The sequence below is a fragment of the Aedes albopictus genome, chromosome 1 (assembly GCF_035046485.1).
Source record: "Aedes albopictus strain Foshan chromosome 1, AalbF5, whole genome shotgun sequence".
In the NCBI taxonomy this organism is placed as follows: Eukaryota; Metazoa; Arthropoda; class Insecta; order Diptera; family Culicidae; genus Aedes; species Aedes albopictus.
This window is the reverse complement of record NC_085136.1, coordinates 237675414-237683871: the sequence shown is the minus strand read 5'-3', so window position 1 is coordinate 237683871 and position 8458 is coordinate 237675414.

The following is an 8458-nucleotide window of genomic DNA, read 5'->3' as shown; positions in this document are numbered from 1 at the left end:
GACATTGGTTATATCCGAGAAGAATTTACCGTCGATTAGAACGTGGTCGATTTGGTTTTCTGTTTGATGGTCGGGTGATCTCCAGGTGGCTTTGTGGATATCTTTGCGGGGGAAGAAGGTGCTTCGGACTACCATACCACGGGAGGCTGCAAAGTTTACGCATCGCTGGCCGTTATCATTCGATACGGCGTGCAGGCTGTTTCGCCCGATTACCGGTCTGTACATTTCCTCCCTTCCTACCTGCGCGTTCATGTCGCCGACAACGATTTTCACGTCACGCGGCGAGCAACCATCGTATGTTTGCTCTAACTGCGCGTAGAACGCTTCTTTCTCGTCATCGGGTCTCTCTTCGTGTGGGCAGCGGACGTTGATGATGCTGTAGTTGAAGAAACGGCCCTTAACTCTCAACATGCACATCCTTGCGTTGATCGGCTGCCACCCGATCACACGTTGTCGCATCTTGCCCAACACTATAAATCCTGTTCCCAGTTCATTGGTGGTGCCACAGCTTTGGTAGAAGGTAGCCGCTCGATGCCCGCTTTTCCACACTTTCTGTCCAGTCCAACAAAGTTCCTGCAACGCCACGATGTCGAAGTTGCGGGGATGTAGTTCGTCGTAGATTATCCTGTCACATCCTGCGAAACCTAGTGACTTGCAATTCCATGTTCCAAGTTTCCAATCGTAGTCCTTATTTCGTCGCGTGGGTCTTTGCCGATTGTATCGAGTCGTATTTTCTCCTATGTTTTTCGCAATGGGGATTTTTACGGGTGGCTTATTGGGCCTACGCCAACACTCCTGTCTCGCCGGAGGGCCATCGTGCCAGTTCTGATTGACGTCCCAACCAACACTGGGACGACCACGCTGATGGGGCTACCACCTTGGATCTAGCTGGGCGTGGTGCAGCGTTTCTTACTCAGCCGCTGGATGCCAGAACAGACGCTGTTTGAGCCGCACCTCCTTGGTGAACAGACACTCGGATCGTACATCCTCAATCTAGCTGAAGTCAGAAGGACAACAGTGCCCAGGCTGCACTACCAGCTAAGCACACAACTCTTAGCTGGCGGTCTTTGTCATCGCTTGACCCGTGGAAGCATGAGGTAGGAACTTGTGAGGACCAGAGCTATATTGGACGCTCTCCTTATCGACTCACCGTTTTGGACACCCTCAGGTATGTAAAATTTGGAAAATGTTTAGCCATGAATACTGCTAAATCATGGAAGTAGCATAAATTAATCAAATTTTTTCCGCTTAACACGCATCTATTTTGATAACTATTACAGATTTTGTTAAGATAGAGGAAATATCGCCAGACCCACAAAATACGCCTCAAAGTATGCAATCGCACAGCATCCCTATGAAGTTCGTCAGATGACCAAAATATATTTACAATAGAAAACTTGTAATGTATTTTAGACACCACGTTCTAGATGAATGTTAAGAGATTGGCTGCCTAATGCTTCTTTATTGAACATTTTTCATTGCAATAAGGCTTTTAAATTTCTTACAATTATTAATTCTTCGATTTTGTGGGGAATATTGTATGTGATTGTGAAGTGTATGTCGTCTGGGTATGCAATCTGTGCATTTGAGGGGTTTTAGTGAAACAATTTACATTTTCGATAATTTTGAAGTAAATTCCTAATTATTAAGCGTATGTTCAACGTAAATCATCAGAATAGGGTCTGTTTGATAAAATAATCGATATTGAGAAGTATCTACTCTTATGAGCTCACCGGAACAAGACACACATCGCCGTGCATGTCCAAATTATATTTTGACGCTATGGTGGCGAAGTGTGAATTCGTAATGTTATATTTTTGAACATTTGTAATGTTCTATATATTCTTCATAATGGAAAATGAGAAAGAGCATTTATAGGGCTCCATTATTGTTTGTAACGTGACATCCAACGTGGACCATGAATTGTTCTTTTTTAATTTGCTACTAGCTGTCCCTGCAAACCTTGTTTTGGTACGCAGTAGTCCGACTGTTTTTGCTGCAAAGATTGTGTTAAGGTGCAAAGAAGTGTTAAGGTGAAAAATAGAACTGTTGAGTTAAGACGCAATCACGCAACAACAATCACGCTGAAAATTATCCGAAACTGAGAAATTCAACCAGTCGCAAGTAAGGCACATTTCGATCTCGGAACTTCAAAATGTCTGTTTCTTCGTGTCATGAGTCGCACATGCTTCTAACACCAAACTGGCCTACCCGTCATTTCCTTGGTATTGCCCCTTCCAAGCAACTGGGCATTTTTTCCAACTCCAGTGCATGCAATCTATGGACGCAATCATTCCATGAAGTCCCCTTTCGGCCCCTTTTTTCCATGAGAACGTCGCATTCATCTCTTGTTGGAGATCGCAAATATTGTTCGCTGTAAATTTCGATAATACCGGTGCAAAACTTTCGCAACTTCTCCGGTGATGTTGAAGCGCCAACACAAATATTTTCGTCTACGGAATCAGCTGACGACCCATATGCGAGCATCCGTATTGCTGCGGTGTATTTTTGAAGTGTACTTAGACCGGGTTTGCCAGTAGCATCGCAGCGTCTACGTAAATACTTGTACATTGCTTGTAGGTCTCCCAGTATCTTCGAAAATAGGTCCCGTGGAATGCGAAAACGTATTTGAAAGGTTTTTAGGTGACACATACAGTTTCGCTGAAACTATCATAAAGCTATCATACCTAGCACTGAAGTTTCTTTTCACATTTGGAGTCGGGTCTGGTCGTGATCCACGTGTCACGTTTTCTAAAAAAATATAATAAATTATTATAAAAATCAAAGAGCTAAAAATGGATTAATAAAAAATCACTTATCTAGACCGACCTCTCACTAACTGAAATCACAAAAGAAAAGGTCAAGTATTTCTGGTGTACACCGGTTGATCACATTCAACCATTCAGGAACCAAAATCATAAAAAAGTTCTGATGTTCACTCAGAATAATACGGATGGCTGAATAACAGCTTCTTCAGCTAAAATTTTAAAATCGAGTTCAAGAGCGGCTTATTCATTTGTTGTACAGCAAGAATGTTTGCTGGGTATAGACTTTATTAAAATGCTCTAATCTCAACCAACCTCCCGCGAACCGAATTCTTAATGTTTTTTTTTCTATTTCACACACCATAACACTCAAGTATTTGGTAGTAAAACTTTATTTATTGAGACTTTGCAGTCTATCACCAAGCGAATAGTCTGATCCTTCTTCACAACAGCAATGACCGGTGAAGCCCATTCGCTGGCTTCAACTGGTGTGGTTACTACTTGTCTGTCCAAATCCGCTAAATAGTCAATCACTTCCTGTCTCATTCGCAATGGAACTTTGTAGTCCTTTTTGAAAATGGGTGTGTCTTCCTTCAAGATTAAATCTGCCTTATAACCACCTATCGAACTGGAAAAATCTTTGGTATAAATGGTCGGAAGCTTAATTTGTACATCATCAACAATATTCTGCTCATCAGCCAGTTTAATGTTTCCCACCATCGACGGAGGATTGGCAAAAGTGTTCAACCAACCGAAATAGAACTCATCTAGCCAAGTCCGGTCAACCAGCGGGATAAAATCATTGTTAACGTAACAAAACCATGCTTAATTGTTTGCGATTACCAGCGAGCTGCACGTCTACATAAATTCTTCAACTTTTAGTTTGTAACCGTCAATTACTACCAGCTTTTCATTGCAGCTTACAATTTGCAAAACTTCGTAAATACAGCTCTTCTGAAATCACACTCTCTGCTGATCCGCAGTCTATTTCCATGGTCAAACGCTTCTGGCTTACTGGCACCTCCACATAGCGGGTTCATTAATTTAGTTGACGGACGACGATGAAATCATTAGGCAAGGCATGCCGTCGGAATAATCAGAATCGTTATCTAGATCTTTCTTGAACCGCTTAAAAAGCCCCAACTCTTTAAAGCTAGTTGATGGCTTTGGAGTTTCTACAAACTTAACGCTGGATTGATTTCTACGCGGGGTTTAGTCGTGAAAACGGTAACAAAAATTTCTAGTTTGCCCACTTTTCTTGCAAAAGAAACAAATATACTAGTTTAGCGGAACTTCCACCTCTCTTTCGGTATTTGCTATTACTCCTACTCCTGTACGAAAACCATCGGTTCCGGTCGAAACTACGACTCCGGTTCCGGAAATGGTTCCAAGACCATGAAACATCCGGTCGATTACCTAATCGTGCTACTGCGCTCACTTGCCTATCATCATCATGCTTCAGATGTGTGGTTCTACTGGCTGGTATCTCGGAGTTAAGGATCAGCCTTTCCGCTTTTGTAGCTAATAGATCCTTCATCTCGAAGTCTCTTCTGTAGTTGTACATCACTCAATCCTATAACCAGGTAGAATGGTAGAATGGTAGAATGATGAACACGAGGATGTTGATGTGTGGCTGTTGGTTGTTCCTGCTTCCAGTCCGAATGGGGGTCCATTATGGGTTGCCGTTCGCCGATGTGCATGTATCCTGGTTCATTTGAGCCATGGGCTCAGAAGAGGGTCAGTGTCAGCTGCTCTCAGGGGGAAAGAGAAACTGACGAAAGTGCCGGGGCTGGGATCGAACCCATGACCATCTGCTTATGAAGCAAACGTGTAGCCACTACGCCACGGGCCCCGGCAACCCCGCCCTTATTTAGCCTCAAATTTGAGACTTAAGAAGGGCAACTGATTATCTCGGAGAAACGCAAGGTCCACAGTGACTGCACCATTGCTCCGGTTAGCGCAGTAAGGGCGTAATACTGTGGAGGACGCCCTAATTCTCCACAGGCTCCGTTTGTGGTTAGGTTTTTATTAGACCCTCCCTAACCATTCATTCTTTGGCACGGTAAGCATAAAGCCGCATAACACCATGAATTAGGGGTCACCTGTTTAGTGGACTCTTACCATTGGATCAGGCGATCCGTAATGTTATTCTTAGCCAATTGAGACAACCGCTACCGACACTACACAGCTATCTAGGCTGATCGTGAAAAGAAGTTAACATTGATGGTCAACTTCCAAACCAACCCGAACAGCCGAACAGCTTCAGAGATTCCCTTGGTCTTGCTTGGCCGCCATCATTGAATTTTGAAGTCGCATCAGGGCCTGCTTGAGGTCCTTGCTAATGTTGAACTTCGAGGACGTAAAGTAAATGATGCAAGCAAGCTGTAATTGCCCTCATCAACCACGCACCATCCACTATCTACCCGACAAACTAACTGGGGAGGAAATAGGGGTGTCCAACGCTGTCACTACGGAATCTATGACATTTGGTCGAAAGACATTTGGTCGAATGACGTTTGGTCGAATGACATTTGGTCGAACGGACATTTATTCAAATGGACATTTGGTCGAAAACAATTTTATGGAAGAGAAACATATTACATTTAGTCGAATGGACATTTGGTAGAAAGGCAATCACTGACGAAAAGACATTTAAACGGAAAAAATAATGAATATATGATGGATATGGAGAAATGGATTCAGATATCATATTTTCTATGATATTGGAGTTTTTTAGCTTAGTAATGGCCTCGTTTGCAGTTAAAATGTTGTAGGTATGGTAGAGATTGTCTCATTGTAAAACTTGATTTTTTTAAAGCAATTATCGTATTTATTCTAATCGACATTCTTTCTTCAATAAATGGTCAACTCGTGCTGAAAAAAAACAGATTTTTGACATTCATAGCATGAGTAATCAAATTGGATGAGGTACACGGTTTTTTTACATAGAAAGACGAATAATAAATAATGAAAAAATACACGGTATTTGTAATGAATATGCAACATTTATTTTCTTTCAGTATTTACTATTGAGAATAATTATAATATAACAATAACAAACTAAATTAACGAAATATTCAAAATCATCACGAGTTAAAAATTTTTAAGTATTAGAGCTATACCACGTAAATAATCTTGCGTACTTGAATACGTTTTGTATTTTTGGATAAGTTCTTTGAGCCGATTATCCTTTTGAACTTCTTTTGCGCTTCGCTTAGGAACCGGCACACCTTGGAGAATTGATAAAACTTCTCCTCCGGTAAGGTTTTGTTCTCTCTGCAAGTTTTCCACTGTTTCATAAAAGCCAGGGTTCGAATTGGACAATATACGCCACCGGTTATGCCAACCTTCCAAGCGATTGGTAGTACGCGGGTAATCGTGCAACACGTTTTGAGATACATTCCAAATTTGCGGTTCGAAACAAGGTTTACTTCTGACCACGCTGCCGTCCTGCTTTGTTCGTCTTACACAACCGAGAACATAAATGTTTTCGACATATCTGTAATTAAGAAAAATGTTGATTTTGACAGAAAAATTAATACTATGTGTGCTACTTACTGAAAAAATCTGTGCATTTCAGCTGGCGCTGACTTTTGCAAGGTTTGAAGCGCTTCTGGTACATCCTCCGGAGGCACGAACGCCAGTGCCTCTGTCATTTTAAATGACATAAAAACATCTTTGTCTTTTGCATATGCCGAAACCAGCCCGTATTTTTGAATTCGCTTGTAAAAATTCTGACATAGATGGAAAAAACACCCTGCGTCCGGCTCTCGGGAAATACTGATTCGACCGCATTGATGGCTGCCTTCTCGTAATCGGTCATAATTACTTCTGGATCAAGCTCGGCACCGTTTTGCACAGCAAAATCGTTAAGCAGCTGGAACGCTGCTGAATACGTTTTCTCCGTCTTAGATTGAAGCATAAAAAATACCAGCGGAAGGAATCTTGCTGACTCTCCGTTTCCGATGTGCGCTAAAACCGAATATATTTGGCGGAAATTTTGTGGCGCAGTGGCGAAAGTGCCATCGAGCATCCATAGCTTGGATGTAGCCAGTCGTTGGACGTTGTCTAAAATTTTTATTTGAATAGTTATTTTCATGGGATTAACCTACTAAAACAATTTACCTGCAGTGCTAAACATCAATATTACACCACCTTCGACATTATTATGTCCCACCAAGAATGGTTGACCGTCCAAAGTTTTGGAATACCGTTCGTCGATGTTAGCGTAATCTTCTGGGGTCACCGGAACTTCCGGATATGTTTTCTTACATTCTCGGCTTCTCTGGCAAATTTTCCTTTGTGCTGGTTTCGATAACATCCTTTGTACCTGTGTAAATGAATTAAAAAGTAATAAGAACTCAGCAGCATTTGTTGAATCAACAAAATTACCTCTTTTGGCACACTCGTAGCGCAAACGCTAATCGTTACCGATGGAACTTCATTTGTTTCCTTGGAACGCCTCTTCAATGATTGTCTGTATCGTAGACAGTCATTTTTTAACAAATTGGGTGGGTGAGTATGGCCACCGGGGGACTCAAATTCGTGCTGGCATCCTGCTCCCAGCCGTGAAATAAGTGTTGCCCTACAACGATCCAGCTTATTTCCACATCTTTTTTGCACGCAAGTCCAATAGTAAACTGTGTCCATCTAAGAGGAAAACCCACACATATTTATATGTTTTTTTTTATATTCATCTGGAAATGTGAAACTTACTTTTTTGTTGAGATGATAGGCGAATCCACCGTAGATCATTTTGGGACTTCCTCGTATGGAAGTAATTATCTCATACGCGGGTTCCAATGTGTTTTCTTCAAGGTTTTCTTTCTTTGCTCTTTCTTCGTTTTTCATTTCTTCATCAGCAGGTCCTTTTGTTGCTTCTCCAAAGCTCTCTGTCTTGCAATTTTGCGGTATCACCGGGGTTGCTGGCAATCCATCTTCAGCAGTCTCTTCGTTAAAACCTCCTTGAACATTTTCCGTGCCGTGCTCCAAGGTATCCCGAGCAGAGGAGAATAGCAAGTTAATAACTACGAAATCACATAACCTGTTTTTATATCTTGTTTTGTTATTATTAAATTATCAAGGCATTGGTTCTCCATAACAAATTTTGTTGGACAATCTCATTTTGTTATAATCAAGCTATTGATATACATTAACTAAATTACATTTAAATAACATGTTTTGTGGAAGTACAAGTTTAGTTATTGTCAAACTATTGATCAACTTATCAGCAATAGCACAACAGTAACAATGTTGGTAACAAGTTTTGAAATCACAGCAACAATTCGACAATTATGACCTGTCCATTTGTGTTGTTCCATTTCAAGTGTAGAATTAGCATTTAAGTTAAAATACACGTCAATACAAAAAAAAAATGTTCCATTTTCGTATTGAGTTAAAAAGGAAATCCCTGAACGACTCCTTTTAAGAATTCCTTAAATAATTTTCGGATAAGCACATTGAAGTTCTGGAGGAACCTTTCGATAAATCCCTGGAGAAGTCTTCAAGAGAACTGCTGAAGAAATTTTCAGAGAAATGAGACACAGCGAATAATTTTATATAATAAGTATTATAACTTATTTAGTAACGAGTTTGATATCATAGCAAATTCTGCTCTCCGATTATTATCAATAGCATATTAATATCAAAATTTGTTATTGAAATGTTTTCCGAATTCACTGTTATTAAGTTGT